A 26,770-nucleotide genomic window follows, 5' to 3' on the forward strand; every position below is an offset into this window, starting at 1 on the left:
ACGTCAATTGATGGCTTTACGACATCTGTCAGGCGTTGCAGTTACTCAATTTCATTCGTTAAGTGAAACGTAAACATGTTGCAGTTAGCAGTTTAACAAAATTACTGACACCGAAAACTGTCATATAACTGCGAAAGTGTTCGTATAACGCCACACGGTGTGTTGAAACAGGATTATTATCGCACTTTCATGAACCTAAAATATTTTTTCGTTATAAGTAAGCCTTAGCAGTATATATTAAGATTCTGCAGGTTAAAAAATCTTTCATCGGGGAAAATTAAAATAAATTCGATTTTAGTAGTTTACCACTTTTCTCATATGATATGGTATTACCCAAATCTGATGAACCTAAACTCCGCCTTAAAAAGTCCCCTTTCCAATAATAAATTTGAATCCATTTAGAGAGAAACGAATGCAAAAATCTTTACAACGAGTTGAATTTGTTTGGCGTTCGTTTCATGTGTCCAGCCCACTATGGTATGCCGAAAATCATAAATCAATATAGTCTACATTCCTTCCATATGCCTGGTACATAGATATTTGTAATGGAGGAAAACAAATCTGGAGCATCATTTGAAAAGGGCATACAAGCATTGGTAAACAATGACTTCACACGTCGTTCCTGAGCCCCCATTAGTTTATTCACACAAATTAAGACCGTTATCAGAGAGAGCAAACAGCGATCTTTCGGATAACGGTGTATATTTGAGTGGGCGGGCTGCTGTTACGCCCTACGGAGCGTTTCCGAAAAAAAGACACAAGACCTCTTGGGCCATTTTGAAATGTTGCTCCAGAAATACTTCTCATTAGTGCGACTCATACATTTGAGGAAACACCATACACCTGTGAATCGTGCCATTTGCAGCACATACTCTTCATGTGCTAATTTGCCTGAAATGGCGGGTATTAGTTGCACATACTTTGCATGCCAAACCATGTAACGATACACCTAAACGACGATCAGACGGCCACGAAAGATGATTCGATTGCGAAATCATTAAACAAATGCGGTGACTTAATCACGTGTATTTTTTATCATTCATGTTAACTGTAAATTTAGTTGTTTTGAGCTAGTTTAGCAGAAATACTGATAGTTCTTCGAATATCATAAGAACTTTTATGTATATTGTGCTCTGATTTTGCAGGGCTTGATGTTTTACTAAAAAGTGAAAATTTATCCTATTTATCGCATGTTGGACACATACGGCCGATTTCTTCACCCTGACTAAAGCGTTAAACCAGGTTTAACTATATGGGTAAGCCTGGTTTTTCCGGTTAATCTGAGGTTAAGAAATCAGCCCTTAGAGAATAGCTTTTAATTATTCTTTCGGCATACGCTCTTGATACACGTATTTTAAGGTAAGCATTTGTAATCATTTTATTTATTGTGAAATCAATCAATGTTTGATTAAAACAGTTTTAGATATGATGATGAAAAACCTCGGCATGCTAGCGGAATACATGTACGTAAAAAGAATATCGGATTAAGTACGAGACACTGAAGATGACCTAACAGTTGAGGTCGAAATACGTATCTGTTAAAGAATGCAAAATCATAGTGCAATTAAAATGAACAGTCCTTAACTCTATCTTCTTTTTACTTAGTTTTAGATATCGGTATCAACATTTCAAAAGGGCGTAACTGCTTTTACAACCAATTACTTCTCATAGAGCTGTGCATCGTATATCATTCATCTTACGCGATTCACATCCATTAAACGAAAAAGGAGGATTTTATCTTTTTATTTGTGCTAGTGGAGATAAGTCTTTGAAAATTTTAAGATTTGGTATAGACGAAAGTCCTTACCAGATCAGAGGCAGAACTTTTACAAATATGTCACGCACACTCAGTATAGTCGACTCACACTTTTTGGCAAATATCCATGTGGATGTGGTTTGAGATGCAAAGTATGTGCAATTAATACCCGCTATTTCAGGCAAATTAGCACATGAAGGATATGTGCTGCAAATGGTATGAGTCACAGGTGTATGGTGCTTCCTCTAATGTATGAGTCGCACTAATGGGAAGTATTCGTTTAACTCCATTACGAATATCTATGTGCCAGACAAATGGAAGGAATGTAGACTTTATTGATTTATGATTTTCGGCAGACTGTAGTGGGCTGGACACATGAAACGAACGCCAAACAAATTAAACTCGTTGTAAAGACTTTTGCATTCGTTTCTCTCTAAATGGATTCAAATTTATTATTAGAAAGGGGACTTTTTCTAGCGAAGTTTAGGTTCATCAGATTTGGGTAATACCATATCATATGAGAAAAGTGGAAAACTACTAAAATCGAATTTATTTTAATTTTCCCCGATGAAAGATTTTTCAACCTCCAGAATCTTAATATATACTGCTAAGGCTAACTTATAACGAAAAAATATTTTAGGTTCATGAAAGTGCGATAATAATCCTGTTTCAACACACCGTGCGCCAAACTGGTTAGTAGGCTTGGTTGAGCGTAATACCATAAAGACTATTTCGTGAATCACGTTTATTATTCAAATAGCAAAACATTGGAACCATAAGAAGGTTACGTTATATCGAGGTAAAAGTTACGTTATACTGAGTTACGTAATATCGAGGCTACGTTATACCGAGGTATGACTGTATACAAATCAGTTGGTAACCAAATTCACAAAACTAAAAATTTCGGCTCCGTGAAGCAAAAAAAAAACTATTTTTTATTTCTTTCTATTCGAAAATTACAAAACTAGATTGGACATATTTTTATACAATACAAAAACGGTTTTGGGAGGCAAATATGTATCAAATTAACGGATTCACCATGCTATAAGCGAAATTATAAGCATGACCGCCTCATACAGAGTTATTGCACACCTTGGAACCTCGCTAATAGTTGCACACTCCATGCTTTTCTTATGAGGTGTGCAACAATTGGCGAGTTTTTAAGGTGTGTAACAATTGGCGATTTACCCTAGATGATGGATATGGAAAATCATGAAGCTAGAGCCGTCGCATGCCTAGTTTTGGGGTCAAAGCCAAAATGTCCACGAAACAGGTTCCTCCAGGGTACATTCCGGTGGCCACGGGTTAGCCAGGGAGGTCACTGGTCATTTTCATGCTTACTAACATGATGGATATGAAAAAATCATGAAGATAGAGCCGTCGCATGCCTAGTTTTGGTGTCATGGTCAAAATGTCCTCGAAACAGGTTCCTCCAGGGCACATTCCGGAGGCCACGGGTTAGCAAGGGAGGTCACTGGTCATTTTCATGGTTACTAAGATGATGGATATGAAAAATCATTAAGATAGAGCTGTCGCATGCCTAGTTTTGGTGTCATGGTCAAAATGTCCTCGAAACAGGTTCCTCCAGGGCACATTCCGGTGGCCACGGGTTAGCCAGGGAGGTCACTGGTCATTTTCATGATTACTAAGATGATGGATATGAAAAATCATGAAGATAAAGCCGTCGCATGCCCAGTTTTGGTGTCATGGTCAAAATGTCCTCGAAACAGGATCCTCCAGGGCACATTCCGGTGGCCACGGGTTAGTCAGGGAGGTCACTGGTCATTTTCATGCTTACTAACATGATGGATATGAAAAAATCATGAAGATAGAGCCGTCGCATGCCTAGTTTTGGTGTCATGGTCAAAATGTCCTCGAAACAGGTTCCTCCAGGGCACATTCCGGAGGCCACGGGTTAGCAAGGGAGGTCACTGGTCATTTTCATGGTTACTAAGATGATGGATATGAAAAATCATTAAGATAGAGCTGTCGCATGCCTAGTTTTGGTGTCATGGTCAAAATGTCCTCGAAACAGGTTCCTCCAGGGCACATTCCGGTGGCCACGGGTTAGCCAGGGAGGTTACTGGTCATTTTCATGGTTACTAAGATGATGGTTATGAAAAATCATGAAGATAGAGCCGTCGCATGCCTACCCAGGTAACCAATAAGCAGTTAAAGCGGCATTTATTTAGCATTATATGCGCCTTTACAGCAGGTTATTTAGTGCCAATCTGCCGTATAGGCGCCATTAGTGCCACTTAAATGCAGGTTTTGGCCCGATATACGGCTGATTAAATGCTTAACCTTCCTGTCCCTCAGATTGTCAAAAATAAAAACAAAAATTTTTCCCTGCTCATTTTCCCCGCTTCATACCTATTCTCCTCCCTTTCTCTTCTCATTTTTTTCTCTCGCTTTCTTGTGCAACTTTTCATACTTGGGGCACGTTATGGAAGGTTGTTAGTTTTTTTTGCTAATTTTTCCGTAACCGGGATTCAATCCCTCCATCTTCGGGTTGATGACGTAACAGAACCGCGCTACAGTATAAGCTATAGATGGTCAGATGATGTGCGTTGATTTTTTGATCTATATGAAGCTCAACACCAGCAGTTGTTTCGTTTAACGCCGTGCTCGGGCATGTGCTGATAATTAGCATACATCCTGGGAAACGCATCAGGGGAGATTTATTTACAAAAGGCCTCTTTACCTTTATTTTTCACTTTCGTTTGCTACCTATGACTAAAAGGATACCCGAATGATGCCGGCCCTACAGACATGCCACATTAGAACGTTGTTGTCGTGTTGTTGTGTTGTACTTTTAGCATCATTCGTCACTCCTAGCAGTTCTGTGGCATTAAAGTAGCAGTTCACATGCTTATTATCTAAAATATATCGAGCATTTCAAATGCTACGCAACAGCTGTCAGATGTTACGCAGCAGTTCGATTGCTTATTTAGGGCAGCTTAGCAGTCGAACTGCTATTATATAGCAGTAAGCAGGTGGAATGCAGTTTTGAAACTGAAATACTGCTTATTTAAATGCTTATTGGTTACCTGGGTAGTTTTGGTGTCATGGTCAAAATGTCCTCGACACAGGTTCCTCCAGGGAACATTCCGGTGGCCACGGGTTAGCCAGGGAAGTCACTTGTCATTTTCGTGGTTACTAATATAATGGTTATGAAAAATCATGAAGATAGAGCCGTCGCATGCCTAGTTTTGGTGTCATGGTCAAAATGTCCCCGAAACAGGTTCCTCCAGGGCACATTCCGGTGGCCACGGGTTGGCCAGGGAGGTCACTGGTCATTTTCATGGTTACCAAAATAATGGATATGGAAAATCATGAAGATAGAGCCGTCGCATGCCTAGTTTTGGTGCCATAACTGAATTGTCCACGAAACAGGTTCCCGCGAGGGCCATTCCGACACCCGGGACAGGACCAGATCGTGTAGACCGGTTCCACATGTCCACTATGAGACGCGCATTATCCAGTTGGACATTTTTGCTGAAGACACCAACATTGTATCTAGTAAAGCATGTAAACCATAATTGAAAGCGTATGCCGTGTACTGAGTACACGACGCGACCGCTCGTGTAACTTTTTTTGATGCGACTGATGGTGGGTTAATGGATACCCAAGTTTTTCCAGCATGTTGACAACATGAAAACACATCAATTCAAACGTGCATATTTTCAGTATCCCAAGCCATATGCACCTTAACCAGATACAACCCGGATTGGTTCACGTCCAAAGCCATTTTTCAATCTCCTACTTTAATTATAGCTAATTTTCGGCTTTAGAATGGGATGGAATCGAACAATGAACGTTCATTAAAATGAACCTGCTTGTTAACTGATCCACCAAATCGCCAATCATCGAACCATAAAGCATTACAAGATCCGGTGTTAATTGCACAAGGACGAATCTCGAGTGAATCTGAACTGAAACAGTCAGTTTCATTTAGAAGGACGTTTACGTAAGCAATATTCATCAATGTGCTTTATTATTAACCCTCGAGCGATCGCGCTGCTATATTTTGTACAACACGTTGAAAAAATATCGCTTTTTGTACTCAGCATTAGCATGGAGATGTGCTGGCGGTGGTGACCAACCACGCAAGTTACGGAAGATTAATCTGAAAAAGACCTATAAAAACAAGGGAAACGAAGCAATAATTTGCCTCTCGTGGTAAATACATTGATGCTTTCCTACTGTTTTAGGAATTGGCGTAGCTGAGATTTTCTTCTGGTAGAATTTGATGTTATTTTCCAATACTTATATACCTCAATTCCAGAGCACCCACAAACTAAATTTGAAATACCGTGTTCGGAATTTTTTTGACGAAAATAACTGCTGAATACAGCTATACTGCATTGTTTACCTTTTGCATCCGTTTTTGAAAGTTGGTGTACTTAGCCTCAGTAAAATCGATTGCCAAAACTACCGAAATAGTTCTTTCGGTGCAGATGCGATGGTGCAGAAGGCCGAATTGAAAGATCGCCTAGACTTGTGCCTGTGCCCAGGGAAAATTTCTGTCGACTTACTTTATTTCGTTGTTAGGGCTGCGCCGCCATGAGCTTTTGAGCTTGCTTCTGCAGCGGTGTCCTGCTGGGTTCCAATCGAACGCTTGTTTGTAGATTTCGTTCCCGCCTTGGCGTAGAGTGTGACCGACCCACCTTCATCCCGATTTTCTGTCGCTATCGGCCGTTTATGGCATCTATTTTTTGAGTCCTGCAGCTTTTGAGTGTTCTTCACTGATACACATCAGTCTTCAGTCCAGTGAAAAGCATTGTCAGAAAAAAGAGGCACAAAATAAGCAACAAAGAAGACGCGATGATTACTCTTTATCCCAACTGGTCAGAGATAATGACATGATCTCGATTATATTTGTTGCAGACAAAACGGAAGCTGAATTTGTTGCGTACTTTTCAACTCGTGAATAATCAATTATTACAAACCCAAAATCGAAACTTTTAGATAATACATATTCACTGCCCTCATTCGCACAACAGTCCCATGTGAATAGGAAACCCAGCAAACATGGGACTGTTATGCGAATAGGGGCAGTTCAGAGCGTTTCAGTTATCGCTCGAAAAACACATTGCAAGACTTAAAAATCTCTAAACTCGTGGTGCACGATCTTTGTCCTATTCTGTTCAAGTTGGGACAAACCTATGTCGCATTGGGTAGAATGTCGCAACAAATTTAGGATGCGACATTGTCGTTATTGTTGCACGATGGTTGAATTTTGATTCACTGGTTTTCCACTGGCGCACGGCAGCACAGATATTACGTTTAAGTTAAAAATTGTGATTTTGTCTACCAAGATATTGGAAGCTTTCAACTGTTTCAACATTATCTCCACTGCTTGCCCAGCTATCGTAAAACTGAACGGGTTGACCGTGTTTACATCCAACGATTTGGACTTGTTGACGTTGAAAGTAAGACCTGTCGCCAAGGATTGGTAATATCGGCGAGCTTACTCTTCATATCCGCGCTGCGAGAGCAACGTCATCTGCCAGTTCGAAGCTATTTTGGTGCTCCATGGAAATGTACTACCACAGCTGGTTGATGATTAATCGCAACTACCAGGATCTCGCCGGTTGCGATGAGTAATAGTATGAGTGATAGTATACAACCTTGGCTCACTTCAGCGACGACTCTGATGAGATCGGACAGACAGTAAGGCATAGCGGCTCTAAGCATTGACAGTGATGGATAGCAGCTCTCAGAGGGACCCAACAAGAATGACTGTACTAAATCCATAAACCATGTGATTGAGAGTGGAGAGGCAGAGGAAACGGCATTGAAACCGTTCACGCGAGATCGCCACAACGAGGGGCACCAGCGAGCAAGCGGCAGAAGGTTCAACAGGAGGAACACGAGGCATCGCAGCACCGGCCAAGGAAGCGTAAATGACTGGCGCAGATTTCACGCGGACCCTGAACCGCAGCAGGAGCGGTCTACCAAAGATGTTAGTAGTTGTCGAACAGCTAGACGAGCTGATCGGTTAAACGAGAGGGCGAAATAACATCAGCAAAGACCTGAAACCTGTCTGCTGAAGCTTCTCAAATCGCTGGCTCTAGCCAAGAAGGATTATGATCTCCTGGTTGAAGAGCGGAGTGCGGCTGACGCGAGCAGGGAGTAGCGGTACACCCCAACGGACAGCTTCCTCTTTGCTGGCAACACGATGATGCAGCTCACCGGAGCCGTAGCGGAGATTTCAAAGCGCCCTACGGCTCGAGCTGCATGGTTTATTCTCTGCAGGTCCAAGAATCATCCGGCAGAGGCGGACAAATACCAAGGAGGATGAGAGGGACACCCAGCGCGAGTAATCAGGCTGCCAAGCAGGATGCAAATCGCGCTAGGGGCAAGGAAACCAAGCCTGAAGAGGCCAACCCTAAGAGGAACGCAGGCCAACTGGATCAAGGGGAGAGAGTACCTTTGCATTACGGTTAAAAAGAGGAAGATAGTGAGAAAAGTGAAGTTAGCCCGCAAACGCGAACTGAGCGATGCGCTTGTCTTCAAAACCAAGGCAGACACGTACGCCGAGGTGCTGAAGGCCATTCGAGAGGAAAATTGTCTTTCATCACTGAGCGCGGATGTAAACAGCATCCGGCGCACCAGGACTCGAGAGATGATGCTAGTGCTGAAGAAGGAGTCGACAAAGAAAGGCACCTCCTACAAAGAACTAGCTCAAAAGGTATTGGTCAAAAAATTGCATGTAAGAGTCCTAACGGCGGAGGCGACTCTCCACACGCAACCTGAGATTGGCAGATTCTAATACAATTGGGTATGAAACATATACAAATATTGTATTAGGGCCTTGCAAATACAAAAATTGGTTGGTGGCAGTATACCAAAAATTGTATTGGCTTCCTAGAATCTGGAAAAGGAAAATTTCGCATGTGTGCGTGTGCTCTGTCGCACTGGTTTCTCATTATTTGTTCTATTTTTAGAATGATCATGGCAGCAGCGGCGGCATCAAATACCAATACATGTTTAAAAAGAAATACGGGCGGTGGCGGGAATCGAACCGAGACACTATCATGGTGATACACGGTATCCTGCGCTCTAACCAGCACGGCTATAACTGCACATGAATAGACAAGAGGCTGAAAGCCATCATCATCAACACAAACGTGGCTTGGTGATGGAAGTGATACAGCCGCCACACTGCACAATGGGTCCAGAGCCGTATTTGCGAAGACAAAACTGTTTAAGCTTCAGCTTTAAGTTTTTAGACACATATTGTGTTTTAGAAAGTTTATTTTCAATTGTTGACCCTATTCCCTATTATTGTTATGTTAGGGTGGTTTTCGTTGCGGTAATCAAGATGGCGGTCGTGGTGGAACAAGTGCAAGTTGAATACGGACCAGCACGCAGGTCTGACGAAACATCCGAGCCGTCTGCACTGCCAACGGATCTTCCTTGATATCGCCCACGGAAGGGGGGGGGGGGTGGTGGTCGTGAGGTTCCGCAATTCTGATAATCACTCGCGCTCAACGTCATCGAACTTGAACTTTTGTAACAAAACTTTTGGAAAGTCTCACTATTGTGTGTAGATTAATCTTGAGTTGCGGCACATGTCCAGACTCCGCGTGAAGGTTTATACGTCCTTCGTATCGAATGTCATCTTCCTTACTGGTCCCGAATATTTTACTCCCACCAACTCGCACCACTTTTGCTGCTCTTTCTCTCACCATCCCATTTCGCTTCTCATTTCCGCCCTCATCGGTGCTTACTTCACACGGGTGGCCGAGTTGGTAACCCACTTAACACACAGCTTTTGCTTTATATCGACACACTCAATCACAGTGCATTTAAATAGGACGTTAAACTAGCTTCACAAAAACTTTCCCTTCAACCCCACACAATATACAAAGTTACCGTACGGTAACATCGTAACAAATTCTTTTTAATAAAAACAAATCAATCAAATCAATCGAATGTTTTATTTTTGTAAATTTGCTATGACTTTGTAAAACATTCTGATATTGTATAGAGAATAATTAATCAGCAGATTTTTGGATAAGCCACACTTGATTGACCGTAATCATTTCACAATAATGAAAAACAAAAAGAAATGACAGAACTTGGCAGAAACATTTTTGTCTTCGTAAATACGACTCTAGACCCATTGTGCACTGAAAAGCCCGCATCCAGCAGGTTGCTGTTTGCAAGTGGAAAATTCCATGTAGACAATAGGACGCGAAGCTCAGCAGCGAAGCGAAAGTTATTTTTAGACGCAACCCGGTTCAACTTCTCGGGTTTGAATGGAGGTGTTTGTGTGTAGTGGTATGGAAGCTATGGAACCGTGTTGCGCATCTTAATACAACGAATGGATTATGATTTATCACATTTTCTGTACGTTATTGGTAGAAAAGGCATATCTCAATTTTTGGTAGCTTTTCTTGTTTTGCGTGCAGTGTAAAAACTTGGACGAGATCACCGGCGCAGAAACGCTCGCAGTCGTACTTAAACAGCAGTGAGAGGTAGATGCACCAAGTGTATCGATCCGCCTGCGAAAGGGCCCAGCAGGCACGCATATCTCCACGATCAAGTTCCCCGTATGGAGAGTTGAACAAGACTACTGGCGTACTTTAAGTGCTTTGAGCAAGTACATAAGTCGTGGGCGTGCGAAGGCTCCGATAGGAGCAAGCTCTGCAGAAAGTGAGGAGTGGAGGATCATATCGCCAAGGAGTGCAATGGACCTAAATGCCCAGGCACGCGAGGTCAAACCAACCTGCGCAGGTTATACAGGTAAACCTGATACCGCATGATAGTTGCTGAGGCAGTCAGTCTCGGAGTCAAGTACAGACATCGTGCGCAACGTGAGCTGAGTAGCGGACAGGGAAAAACTTGTGGCGATCTGTACAAGCAGTCGTTTTCCGAGGTGGCCGATAGACCAGTTCTCGTCTATACTAGATTCACTAGCGATTCTATACTAGTGCACTAGCGGGATTGAGTTCCGTTGTCATCGGTGGAATCTTTAACGCCTGGTTGATTGAGTGGGTAGCCACTTGACTAACGCGAAAGTCTCGGCTATACTCGAAGCTATGGCTTAACTGAACGTGAATGTCGCGAACGTTGGCAACAAAAAACCTACAGTAGGAACGGTGTAGAGTCCATCATTGATGTGACCTTCTGAAGACCGATTCTAAACCCTAGCTCGGACTGAAGGGTCCACGGTGGATACACGCACAGAGACCATCTGGCGGATAAATATAGGGTGGAACACGGAAAAGATGGTCGAAGACAGCCGAAGGTCATTTACCGTCATCGGGTATGGCTGACCTCACGCTTCGATAAGCCAGCATTTGGGAAGCGAGTGCTTATGAAGGGTAACACCGACGATCTATCCAGCGATGATCTAGTCGAAATTTAATCCGTGTATGTGACGCCGCAATGCCAAGGAGATCCATACCTCGAAAAGGACTGAAACGGGTATACTAGTGTCCAGAAACCACAGAGCTCCACTCATCCTGCCTAACAGCTAGAAAGAGGATGCAAAGAGCTCGCTCCGATGAGGGTGGAATGGAGCTAAAAAAGGCCAACAGGGTGACTAAACTGGCACTGAACAAAGAGATTAAGGCGCGTAAGCGGGCGTACTTCGAATATCTCTGCCAGGCAGTCAACACAACCACTTGGGATCAGAGTAGTCATGGCCAAAACGAAGGGTACATCAGCATCCCCAGATGCTGCAGAAGATCGCGGTAACGTTGTTCTCGCGCCATGATACGGCTCCTATGGCCAATCCAGTCGATACGAGGTTGCCCCGGTGACGAAAGAGAGCACATGACAATAGCGAAGTCGCTTAAATCGAACAAGGCTCCGGGTCCGGACGGTATCCCGACAGTAGCGATCAGCTAGAGATGGGCGAACCGTTCGCGAACGGTTCAAAAGAACTAGTTCTTTGGGAAGAATGACTGAACGATTGTTCGTTTGAAAAGAACGGTACCCAGGTAACCAATAAGCATTTAAATAAGCAGTATTTCAGTTTCAAAACTGCATTCCACCTGCTTACTGCTATATAATAGCAGTTCGACTGCTAAGCTGCCCTAAATAAGCAATCGAACTGCTGCGTAACATCTGACAGCTGTTGCGTAGCATTTGAAATGCTCGATATATTTTAGATAATAAGTATGTGAACTGCTACTTTAATGCCACAGAACTGCTAGGAGTGACGAATGATGCTAAAAGTACAACACAACAACACGACAACAACGTTCTAATGTGGCATGTCTGTAGGGCCGGCATCATTCGGGTATCCTTTTAGTCATAGGTAGCAAACGAAAGTGAAAAATAAAGGTAAAGAGGCCTTTTGTAAATAAATCTCCCCTGATGCGTTTCCCAGGATGTATGCTAATTATCAGCACATGCCCGAGCACGGCGTTAAACGAAACAACTGCTGGTGTTGAGCTTCATATAGATCAAAAAATCAACGCACATCATCTGACCATCTATAGCTTATACTGTAGCGCGGTTCTGTTACGTCATCAACCCGAAGATGGAGGGATTGAATCCCGGTTACGGAAAAATTAGCAAAAAAAAACTAACAACCTTCCATAACGTGCCCCAAGTATGAAAAGTTGCACAAGAAAGCGAGAGAAAAAAATGAGAAGAGAAAGGGAGGAGAATAGGTATGAAGCGGGGAAAATGAGCAGGGAAAAATTTTTGTTTTTATTTTTGACAATCTGAGGGACAGGAAGGTTAAGCATTTAATCAGCCGTATATCGGGCCAAAACCTGCATTTAAGTAGCACTAATGGCGCCTATACGGCAGATTGGCACTAAATAACCTGCTGTAAAGGCGCATATAATGCTAAATAAATGCCGCTTTAACTGCTTATTGGTTACCTGGGTAGTTCTCCGTTCTCTCAGAAACAAGAAAACTGAATGTCCCTCAGAACCACTCATTCAGCTTCCAAAGATAGAGTTTAGTTTCTGAGAGAGTGAATGCTGTAAACGATGTGCCAAAAAAAAAGAAGAATTCTCTGATGACATACAGCTAGTCTGAAAACGGCAATTGATAAATACATATCGGGTCAATGCACAAGATCACAAATCTTATATTTTAGCGTAGTTGAATTTACAAAAAAAATAAATAAATAAAAGATAACTGACTTGAGTAGGGAAGTAATGTTTTGATACGTTAGGTACGTTAATATGTAATTAGTTCTAAATTAGATTTACAAAAAAAAAAAATGATGAAAAAACTACTGAACGATAGAACGGTTCACGAGAACTAGTTCTTTCTAAAGAACTGTTCAATTGAGAACGATTCCCTTAAAAGAACTGTTTTGCCCATCTCTAGGACGGCCATCGAGGCTAACCCTAGCATGTTCAGAATGGTTATGCAGATGTGCTTAGCTAGAGGCGAATTTCTGAGAGGTGGAAAATGCAAAGATTGGTTCTGCTGCCAAACCCGGGGAGCCATCTGTCGACCCGTCTGCCTTCTGCCATCTGCCGACCTATCTGCCTTCTGGACACCGCCAGGAATCTGTTGAGATGAATCATTCTGTCGAGGCTGATGATCTATCTATACAAAGAAGCCCTATGACTGGCCTCTTGGATAACAAGTTCAACTCCCGGAAAAGTCGATCTACGGTGATCGCTATAAGGACTGTAACCAAAACGGCCGAGATAGTGCTCCAAAAAAAGCGAACGGAAATCCGCTATTGTGCGGTCGTCACGCTGGACGTAAAGAATGCGTTCAACACTTGGTTCATATGTCCAGAATGCGCAAAATACGACGAGACCACGGTACATGCGCTCTTTGAATGTCCACGTTTCGTAGAGCAAAGGTAGAGATGTCACTCCGGACAACAGTTATGAAAGAATGTGTACCACGGTCTCCCGAATCGTTCTTAAATTACAGAGAAAATGGCGGGCTGACTAACAGCAAGTTGAGATGACTCCCCTCCCCATCCATGAATTTGAGTCCAACGGGTAGTTTTCTTTAGCCATCTTCCAGGGGGGAGAAGACAGCTTAAGGCGTGAGCTGGTAGAACGCTTACCACTAGAGAGTACTCATGTACGGTTCCCTCTTCTCGAAGTCATTCCTAACGGGCGTACCGCGAATGTAAGGAAGAGAGAAAATGAGCTTTTAGTGGGTCGAAACCCATATAACCTGGGTATCTGATCAGCAGATTTTCTCACTCTGTATAACAAAAAATCCGCCCACGCTCCTTTGTCCCATCTACATAAGCGCTTCATTTCCTCCTCGATATCCGAATAGCGCTGACAGGCTACGACTTTGGCTCCACATGTTTTCGCTCGTTCTATCGCGGCTTTGGCGTTTCTCCGCTCCTCTATCTTGCTCCAGGTGTCATCTGTGATCCACTGCTTTCTCTGGGTGCGTAGCTCACCCAAATTGTTCTCGCAGGTGGCGATGGAGGCGTCCTTGAAGGCGCTCCATTGATCTTCTAAGCTTCTACCTTCCGGAATATCCGCAGCACGGTTCTCCAGCTTCTCGACGAAGGACCTTTTCACCGCAGCGTGTTCTAGTCGGCATATGTGTTGAACCGCCGCCCGATCTTCTCCTCCTGTCGATGGATCCTCGCATGGCGCAACCGAATCTCGCCGATTAGGAGATGATGGTCGGAAGCAAAGTAGTTGTTAGCGAAGCATTAAACAAAGTAATTATAAACTTTCTCTTAAGAAAAAGATAATTAATTACCAAATGATAGTTAATTACGGATCCCGGACCTAATGTATGCTAATGGGCCAATTGATTTACTTTCGCAAGTCCCTCTCCGCATTTGGTCAGCTCGTTTCTGTAGGAATCCAAATTCGGTCACAAATCAATCAACGAACAACGTCAACCTGAACAGGGTAGTAAGTAGATATATGCATGCATGCCGTACTTATTTGCGGTCACCCGCATCCAATTCGATCCATAATCAACAACGTGACCCCCCTAATCCTAAGGAAGACCAATCCATCACCGTCAGAAAACGCCACTCTAGGCTGCTCTGGCTCCGCTACGGATACCGGTTCGAATCACTGTCATCTTTGCTGTCATTTGCCTGGCCCCGTCACGGTCTGTCTCGGTTTGGGGTTTGGTAGGTGCTCTGTGTCTCTCCGCCACGCCATGTACCTATGCGTCAACATAACAAAACAACGCGGTTGTCGTTTCCCAATTTGAGCTGTCGCGCGTTTGCGGTCCCCGAGCAAAACAAAACCATCATTGGCAATGGCCTCCACACCAATCATCAATCTGTCGTCATCAATCAATGGAAAATGGGGGAATACTGTTTGGGGATACCGGCAACTCGTGCTCCCAAGAAGGGCTGTCAGAATATTTTATGAAAAATCCTTTTTTTATAAGTGCTAGAATGCTTCATTTTAAAGTGAGAAAATTATAAAAAAAATATACCACGGTTTCATAAGTAGATTTATACTAGATTCATAAATATGCTCAGTTAAGATAATATTATTAAAAGCACTATTACCTGTCGTATTCGAATATTATTATTTTATATTTACAAAAACAGTACTCTAATTAAAATTCAAATTCAACGTCGACCGTTTTTCGCAACACTAGTCATATCACTGAATCGAAATTTCTGTCGAGTCGTTCGCTTCTTTTTCTTCCCTCCCCTTCATTTCAGCATCTGTCATCAATACACACTCAATGTAAACTCCGTAAAAGTGATTCAATTTTACTCATTTACTATTCGCCTCGTATTCACTACATTCGCCTTCTTCTCTACTCTGTGACAATAAAAAGAACCAAAATTGAAAAAAATCATCATCATCATCATCATCATCATCATCATCATCATCATCATCATCATCATCATCATCATCATCATCATCATCATCATCATCATCATCATCATCATCATCATCATCATCATCATCATCATCATCATCATCATCATCATCATCATCATCATCATCATCATCATCATCATCATCATCATCATCATCATCATCATCATCATCATCATCATCATCATCATCATCATCATCATCATCATCATCATCATCATCATCATCATCATCATCATCATCATCATCATCATCATCATCATCATCATCATCATCATCATCATCATCATCATCATCATCATCATCATCATCATCATCATCATCATCATCATCATCATCATCATCATCATCATCATCATCATCATCATCATCATCATCATCATCATCATCATCATCATCATCATCATCATCATCATCATCATCATCATCATCATCATCATCATCATCATCATCATCATCATCATCATCATCATCATCATCATCATCATCATCATCATCATCATCATCATCATCATCATCATCATCATCATCATCATCATCATCATCATCATCATCATCATCATCATCATCATCATCATCATCATCATCATCATCATCATCATCATCATCATCATCATCATCATCATCATCATCATCATCATCATCATCATCATCATCATCATCATCATCATCATCATCATCATCATCATCATCATCATCATCATCATCATCATCATCATCATCATCATCATCATCATCATCATCATCATCATCATCATCATCATCATCATCATCATCATCATCATCATCATCATCATCATCATCATCATCATCATCATCATCATCATCATCATCATCATCATCATCATCATCATCATCATCATCATCATCATCATCATCATCATCATCATCATCATCATCATCATCATCATCATCATCATCATCATCATCATCATCATCATCATCATCATCATCATCATCATCATCATCATCATCATCATCATCATCATCATCATCATCATCATCATCATCATCATCATCATCATCATCATCATCATCATCATCATCATCATCATCATCATCATCATCATCATCATCATCATCATCATCATCATCATCATCATCATCATCATCATCATCATCATCATCATCATCATCATCATCATCATCATCATCATCATCATCATCATCATCATCATCATCATCATCATCATCATCATCATCATCATCATCATCATCATCATCATCATCATCATCATCATCATCATCATCATCATCATCATCATCATCATCATCATCATCATCATCATCATCATCATCATCATCATCATCATCATCATCATCATCATCATCATCATCATCATCATCATCATCATCATCATCATCATCATCATCATCATCATCATCATCATCATCATCATCATCATCATCATCATCATCATCATCATCATCATCATCATCATCATCATCATCATCATCATCATCATCATCATCATCATCATCATCATCATCATCATCATCATCATCATCATCATCATCATCATCATCATCATCATCATCATCATCATCATCATCATCATCATCATCATCATCATCATCATCATCATCATCATCATCATCATCATCATCATCATCATCATCATCATCATCATCATCATCATCATCATCATCATCATCATCATCATCATCATCATCATCATCATCATCATCATCATCATCATCATCATCATCATCATCATCATCATCATCATCATCATCATCATCATCATCATCATCATCATCATCATCATCATCATCATCATCATCATCATCATCATCATCATCATCATCATCATCATCATCATCATCATCATCATCATCATCATCATCATCATCATCATCATCATCATCATCATCATCATCATCATCATCATCATCATCATCATCATCATCATCATCATCATCATCATCATCATCATCATCATCATCATCATCATCATCATCATCATCATCATCATCATCATCATCATCATCATCATCATCATCATCATCATCATCATCATCATCATCATCATCATCATCATCATCATCATCATCATCATCATCATCATCATCATCATCATCATCATCATCATCATCATCATCATCATCATCATCATCATCATCATCATCATCATCATCATCATCATCATCATCATCATCATCATCATCATCATCATCATCATCATCATCATCATCATCATCATCATCATCATCATCATCATCATCATCATCATCATCATCATCATCATCATCATCATCATCATCATCATCATCATCATCATCATCATCATCATCATCATCATCATCATCATCATCATCATCATCATCATCATCATCATCATCATCATCATCATCATCATCATCATCATCATCATCATCATCATCATCATCATCATCATCATCATCATCATCATCATCATCATCATCATCATCATCATCATCATCATCATCATCATCATCATCATCATCATCATCATCATCATCATCATCATCATCATCATCATCATCATCATCATCATCATCATCATCATCATCATCATCATCATCATCATCATCATCATCATCATCATCATCATCATCATCATCATCATCATCATCATCATCATCATCATCATCATCATCATCATCATCATCATCATCATCATCATCATCATCATCATCATCATCATCATCATCATCATCATCATCATCATCATCATCATCATCATCATCATCATCATCATCATCATCATCATCATCATCATCATCATCATCATCATCATCATCATCATCATCATCATCATCATCATCATCATCATCATCATCATCATCATCATCATCATCATCATCATCATCATCATCATCATCATCATCATCATCATCATCATCATCATCATCATCATCATCATCATCATCATCATCATCATCATCATCATCATCATCATCATCATCATCATCATCATCATCATCATCATCATCATCATCATCATCATCATCATCATCATCATCATCATCATCATCATCATCATCATCATCATCATCATCATCATCATCATCATCATCATCATCATCATCATCATCATCATCATCATCATCATCATCATCATCATCATCATCATCATCATCATCATCATCATCATCATCATCATCATCATCATCATCATCATCATCATCATCATCATCATCATCATCATCATCATCATCATCATCATCATCATCATCATCATCATCATCATCATCATCATCATCATCATCATCATCATCATCATCATCATCATCATCATCATCATCATCATCATCATCATCATCATCATCATCATCATCATCATCATCATCATCATCATCATCATCATCATCATCATCATCATCATCATCATCATCATCATCATCATCATCATCATCATCATCATCATCATCATCATCATCATCATCATCATCATCATCATCATCATCATCATCATCATCATCATCATCATCATCATCATCATCATCATCATCATCATCATCATCATCATCATCATCATCATCATCATCATCATCATCATCATCATCATCATCATCATCATCATCATCATCATCATCATCATCATCATCATCATCATCATCATCATCATCATCATCATCATCATCATCATCATCATCATCATCATCATCATCATCATCATCATCATCATCATCATCATCATCATCATCATCATCATCATCATCATCATCATCATCATCATCATCATCATCATCATCATCATCATCATCATCATCATCATCATCATCATCATCATCATCATCATCATCATCATCATCATCATCATCATCATCATCATCATCATCATCATCATCATCATCATCATCATCATCATCATCATCATCATCATCATCATCATCATCATCATCATCATCATCATCATCATCATCATCATCATCATCATCATCATCATCATCATCATCATCATCATCATCATCATCATCATCATCATCATCATCATCATCATCATCATCATCATCATCATCATCATCATCATCATCATCATCATCATCATCATCATCATCATCATCATCATCATCATCATCATCATCATCATCATCATCATCATCATCATCATCATCATCATCATCATCATCATCATCATCATCATCATCATCATCATCATCATCATCATCATCATCATCATCATCATCATCATCATCATCATCATCATCATCATCATCATCATCATCATCATCATCATCATCATCATCATCATCATCATCATCATCATCATCATCATCATCATCATCATCATCATCATCATCATCATCATCATCATCATCATCATCATCATCATCATCATCATCATCATCATCATCATCATCATCATCATCATCATCATCATCATCATCATCATCATCATCATCATCATCATCATCATCATCATCATCATCATCATCATCATCATCATCATCATCATCATCATCATCATCATCATCATCATCATCATCATCATCATCATCATCATCATCATCATCATCATCATCATCATCATCATCATCATCATCATCATCATCATCATCATCATCATCATCATCATCATCATCATCATCATCATCATCATCATCATCATCATCATCATCATCATCATCATCATCATCATCATCATCATCATCATCATCATCATCATCATCATCATCATCATCATCATCATCATCATCATCATCATCATCATCATCATCATCATCATCATCATCATCATCATCATCATCATCATCATCATCATCATCATCATCATCATCATCATCATCATCATCATCATCATCATCATCATCATCATCATCATCATCATCATCATCATCATCATCATCATCATCATCATCATCATCATCATCATCATCATCATCATCATCATCATCATCATCATCATCATCATCATCATCATCATCATCATCATCATCATCATCATCATCATCATCATCATCATCATCATCATCATCATCATCATCATCATCATCATCATCATCATCATCATCATCATCATCATCATCATCATCATCATCATCATCATCATCATCATCATCATCATCATCATCATCATCATCATCATCATCATCATCATCATCATCATCATCATCATCATCATCATCATCATCATCATCATCATCATCATCATCATCATCATCATCATCATCATCATCATCATCATCATCATCATCATCATCATCATCATCATCATCATCATCATCATCATCATCATCATCATCATCATCATCATCATCATCATCATCATATTTGAGGATTCTGCTGGCAGAACTCTCTCTACCAGCAGATCCGGTGGGAAAACTCACTTTACCATCCGGCGGAAGTCCTCACACTTCCATATTTGAGGATTCTGCTGGCAGAACTCTCTCTACCAGCAGATCCGGTGGGAAAACTCGCTTTCCCATCCGGCGGAAGTCCTCACACTTCCATATTTGAGGATTCTGCTGGCAGAACTCTCTCTACCAGCAGATCCGGTGGGAAAACTCGCTTTCCCATCCGGCGGAAGTCCTCACACTTCCATATTTGAGGATTCTGCTGGCAGAACTCTCTCTACCAGCAGATCCGGTGGGAAAACTCACTTTCCCATCCGGCGGAAGTCCTCACACTTCCATATTTGAGGATTCTGCTGGCAGAACTCTCTCTACCAGCAGATCCGGTGGGAAAACTCGCTTTCCCATCCGGCGGAAGTCCTCACACTTCCATATTTGAGGATTCTGCTGGCAGAACTCTCTCTACCAGCAGATCCGGTGGGAAAACTCACTTTCCCATCCGGTGGAAGTCCTCGCACTTCCATATTTGAGGATTCTGCTGGCAGAACTCTCTCTACCAGTAGATCCGGAAGTTTTCACACTTTCACTACCGACTGCACCATGTCGTATTCGAATATTATTATTTTATATTTACAAAAACAGTACTCTAATTAAAATTCAAATTCAACGTCGACCGTTTTTCGCAACACTAGTCATATCACTGAATCGAAATTTCTGTCGAGTCGTTCGCTTCTTTTTCTTCCCTCCCCTTCATTTCAGCATCTGTCATCAATACACACTCAATGTAAACTCCGTAAAAGTGATTCAATTTTACTCATTTACTATTCGCCTCGTATTCACTACATTACCCTCTTGATTACCCTACGAAACGAGGGCCCATGTAGCCACAGCTGTAAAAGCATGGGTATCCAGCATGACCATTCTGGGGGTGACGGGTTCGTCCGCGAACTTTGGGCATGGAGTCATTGGCAGAGAAAGCTCTCAGTTTACAACTGTGTGTGTGGTCAAAGAACACAGCTGAGAAGCTGTCTTTGTCCCAGATTTGTCCCAGCGGGGACATTACGCCAAAAACAAGAAGAACCTTACTCAACGCCGCAAATACAGCAAGTTTTTGCATTTAAGTGTGTCACCTTTACTAAAAGTATGGCAGCCCTGCTCCCAAATCTTCTAGTACCTTTCAGCCGTGCATGGGAGGCCCACTTCACGTTCAAAATTGACAGAGAAAGGATAAATCCGCAAACCTGTAAATATCTACATCGTTAGTGTTTTTTTTTTTGACTAACGGACTCAGACTCACCGTTCCCTCCTAGTGTCGCCTATACCTAGCAGATATTCCGTGCATGATCAAACGGAAGGTCAAAAATCACGACAACACAGGCAAGCGTGAGGCATGTGGTTTTCTAACGTTCTCAGGGTGGTGGTCACACTGGCTGTTATGACCCTCGACGCGTGGAATCTGGTCCGGTCAGACGCGCAGACGAGAAGAGAAAGGCGAACAAAAACGTGAGACATTAAACCGGCGCGGTGCGGCGGCGCGGCGGCTGCGAGAACACGACATCCACGAATCAAAGGAGCAAACGACTCTCGGCCGGCATCCCATTCCACTTTCGCCCCCTCCATTCTGCGAATGGCTGTGGTTTCTCTGGGACAGGTACCTAACTCTCAAGATGTGGCCGTTGTATGTCTTCAAGTGTTACCTTTTTGACACGTCCGCTGTGATAACAAATTGAATCAGATTTGTTGGATGGCTTGAATTAGGATTCTGGCCGCGTTGGTGTACGAATTCAATTTTTCTTAGGGTGGAAGTAATACATTGAAAATGAACCATTCAAAAAAAAAAAAACAACAACGACCCAGACGCGGTTTCAGAACTGTGCTAGCATAGTAAAATGTTCCCCTACATTAATTATTTTTCACGATTTTTTTCTGCAATACAGCAGTTAAGCAAAAACTCTTCTACAGATTCCTACGAGAATACTTTCAGAATGAATTCCTTCCCATGCACTTCTTTGGAATGTTCTCCACGATTACCTCCAGAATACCGCCAGAAATTTCTTTAGAGATTTGTTATTCTTTTTCGGAATTTTCATAAACATATGATTTCCTAGAATCATTTCAGCGAGATTCCTCCAGGTTAAATGCATTCCTATTCATGTTTGTTTTTTTCAGTGAAGGTTTCTCCAGGAACTCCTCGAGAGGATCTTTTAGTTTAGGGATTTATATCATATTCTGATTTATCGAAAGGATTCTATTAATAACTTGATGATTTTGTGGCTATATCGGTCTCTTTCTACTCAAAGTATAAGGGAGTAGAGATCAAAGTGGATAATGAAATGATAGAAATGAAAATTTTATAGAAGGTGAAATTAGGCAAGTAGGCCATGTATTGAACGAATACATCCAATGCGTGAATTCTGACGTGCGACCTGTGCTTTTAAACAGATCGGCTTGGTTGGTAGTTCATACCACCTTACCAAGACTGGCAAAAGTTTCAGGCACCCGACTGCCTATGTATTGTTCTGTTTTCATCACAAATTCTATCGATCTGTAGCTTTTTCGGAATTCGCACTCCGTTCATAGGGGTTCACACTTGTTCGCTACCTAGCGAATTCTATCATATCTATCATTTCATTATCCCCTTTGATCTCTACTCCCTTATACTTTGAGTAGAAAGAGACCGATATAGCCACAAAATCATCAAGTTATTAATAGTATCCAGTCGATAAATCAGAATATGATATAAAAAGTTTGGCTTAAAAAGAAAAGTGTTCTATCCTATAAGATCGAAAAAGCTAAAAGGAAAAACACGCCGCGATATAGGCATACCCTTATGAACGGAGTGCGAATTCCGAAAAAGCTGCCGATCGATAGAATTTGTGATGAAAACAGAACAATACATAGGCAGTCGGGTGCCTCCCTTATACTTTGAGTAGAAAGAGACCGATATAGCCACAAAATCATCAAGTTATTTAGGGATTTATTCAGGAATTTTACTTCGACCTGCATAAGGATTTTCTCGAACAATTTCTCAAAAATTTCATCTTGAAACTAGTAAACGGGTTTCTTCAAAATAATCCATCAAAAAATCCTCCTTGGATTCCTCAGGGTAATTTAGAAAATTCCTTCAAGGTTTCTACAGAATTGTGTACATGCATATCGTCAAACATTTCTGAAAAAAAATCTCAAGAGATTTCATCAGGTTTGACTTCATATACAGGGGGTGGCCAAAATGTTTGGGATAGGTTACTTTTTTTTCTCTCACAAAAAGTTCAACATGCTGTAACTTTTCATAGAGTGCATCAAAAATTCTGCGCATCATTGGTACAAATTTGAGCTCGATTGGATAATCTTTCACGAAGTTAGAACCCTTCTCGTAAAGCAATATTTTTGAGACAACAATCTTTTGGGCTGTCATATCTCAGAAACCAGTGAACCGAATTGAATGAAATTTTGAACAATATATTTAATATTTATATATTTATAATTTATATATAATATATAATATGTAATATATAATATATAATATATAATACATAATATATAATATATAATATATAATATATAATATATAATATATAATATATAATATATAATATATAATATATAATATATAATATATAATATATAATATATAATATATAATATATAATATATAATATATAATATATAATATATAATATATAATATATAATATATATACATATTATTATTATTATTATTGGCTCTTTATTATGGGGATTTTCAGCCCGAGGCTGGTTCATCCCCGTACATACATATTTATTAACAGTATATTAGTGCTTCACAAGTTATTAAAACATAGGTAATTTTTGAACGCCGAAAAAAGTATCGTGATTTCGGGTAAAATTGATCAGTGGGGTGAAATTGATCGACGTGAGGGCCATTTTTATTTGTCAAAAATAAAGCTTTGATCTTAAAACAATTTGTAGAAAATGACCATCATCTGGCTCAAGGGTTATTGAATGATGAGTTTACATATTTTACAGCTAATTAGTCACATATTTCTGTAATAAATTTAATATTTTCTGAAACTGCGTGTTTGGCGAATTTCAAAGACACTTTCAAACTTTTGTTACCGTAGCTGTATCGCACATGGAATAAATATTCGAATGAATGTTTATAGCTGCCAAGTGTTCGCTAAACCCGATTTCGTCATCAAAAGTTCTATAAATATTGATATTTATGCTTAAAATTGTACTTTTTCTAAAGTAATTACTTGTTTAGTATGAAAATTGCATACTTTTAGGCGTTTTCTTTAGATTTGATCAACTTAAAATTTAAATTATTCATAATTTATTTACTGTACTTGCATAAATTTTACAAAGCTTTTTGCATTCTGGGGTAGTTAATTCAGATGGAAAATATATTTTCAGCACTTACAAAGTCATTTCACTGACTGATCAATTTCACCCCGAAACTAAAATTTCTGATTTTTTATTTCAAATGATTATTCATTTATTTAGTTAACATCAAATTCATGATAATACTGAATCAACAATTTGCCGCCATAATACTCGATTTGCAGCTGCAGCTCTCCAACGTCGGTCACGCCCAACACTCGCCAGATCACGCTCCACCTGGTCCGCCCATCGTGCTCTCTGCGCTCCACGCCTTCTTGTACCAACCGGATGGTTAGCAAACACCAACTTTGCAGGGTTGTTGTCCGGCATTCTTGCAACATGCCCTGCCCACCGTATTCTTCCGGCTTTGGCTACCTTCTGGATGCTGGGTTCGCCATAAAGTGCAGCGAGCTCGTGGTTCATCCTTCTCCGCCACACACCGTTCTCCTGCACGCCGCCGAAGATCGTCCTTAGCACCCGTCGCTCGAAAACTCCGAGTGCTTGCATGTCCTCCTCGAGCATCGTCCACGTCTCGTGCCCGTAGAGAACCACCGGTCTTATTAACGTCTTGTACATGGTACATTTGGTGCGGGGGTGAATCTTTTTTGACCGCAGTTTCTTCTGGAGCCCATAATAGGCACGACTTCCACTGATGATGCGCCTTCGTATTTCACGGCTCACGTTATTGTCAGCCGTTAGCAAGGAACCGAGGTAGACGAATTCTTCTACCACCTCGAAAGTATCCCCGTCTATCGTAACATTGCTGCCAAGGCTTGTCCTGTCTCGCTCAGTCCCACCTACCAGCATGTACTTTGTCTTAGCCGCATTCACCACCAGTCCGACCTTTGCTGCTTCACGTTTCAGGCGAGTGTACTGTTCTGCCACCGTTCCAAATGTCCTAGCAATAATATCCATGTCATCCGCAAAACATACAAATTGGCTGGATTTCGTGAAGATCGTACCCCGGCTGTTGAGCCCGGCTCGTCGCATAACACCTTCCAGGGCGATGTTGAATAGTAGGCAGGAAAGTCCATCACCTTGTCGTAGTCCCCGTCGAGATTCAAATGAACTGGATAGTTCACCCGAAATCCTTACGCTGTTCTGCACACCGTCCATCGTTGCTCTTATCATTCTAGTCAGCTTCCCGGGAAAGCTGTTCTCGTCCATAATTTTCCATAGCTCTGTGCGGTCGATACTGTCGTATGCCGCTTTGAAGTCGATGAACAGGTGATGCGTTGGGACCTGGTATTCACGGCATTTCTGGAGGATTTGCCGTACGGTGAAGATCTGGTCCGTTGTCGACCGGCCGTCGATGAAACCGGCTTGGTAACATCCCACGAACTCATTTACTTTAGGTGAAAGACGACGGAAGATGATCTGGGATAGCACTTTGTAGGCGGCATTCAAAATGGTGATCGCTCGAAAGTTCTCACACATTAGCTTGTCGCCTTTCTTGTGGATGGGACAGATTATCCCTTCCTTCCACTCCTCCGGTAGCTGTTCGGTTTCCCAGATCTTGACAACTAACTGGTGCAGACAGGTGGCCAACTTTTCCGGGCCCATCTTGATGAGTTCCGCTGCGATACCGTCCTTACCAGCCGCTTTGTTGTTTTTGAGCTGGTGGA

This window comes from Aedes albopictus, chromosome 2, assembly GCF_035046485.1.
Source record: "Aedes albopictus strain Foshan chromosome 2, AalbF5, whole genome shotgun sequence".
NCBI lineage: Eukaryota > Metazoa > Arthropoda > Insecta > Diptera > Culicidae > Aedes > Aedes albopictus.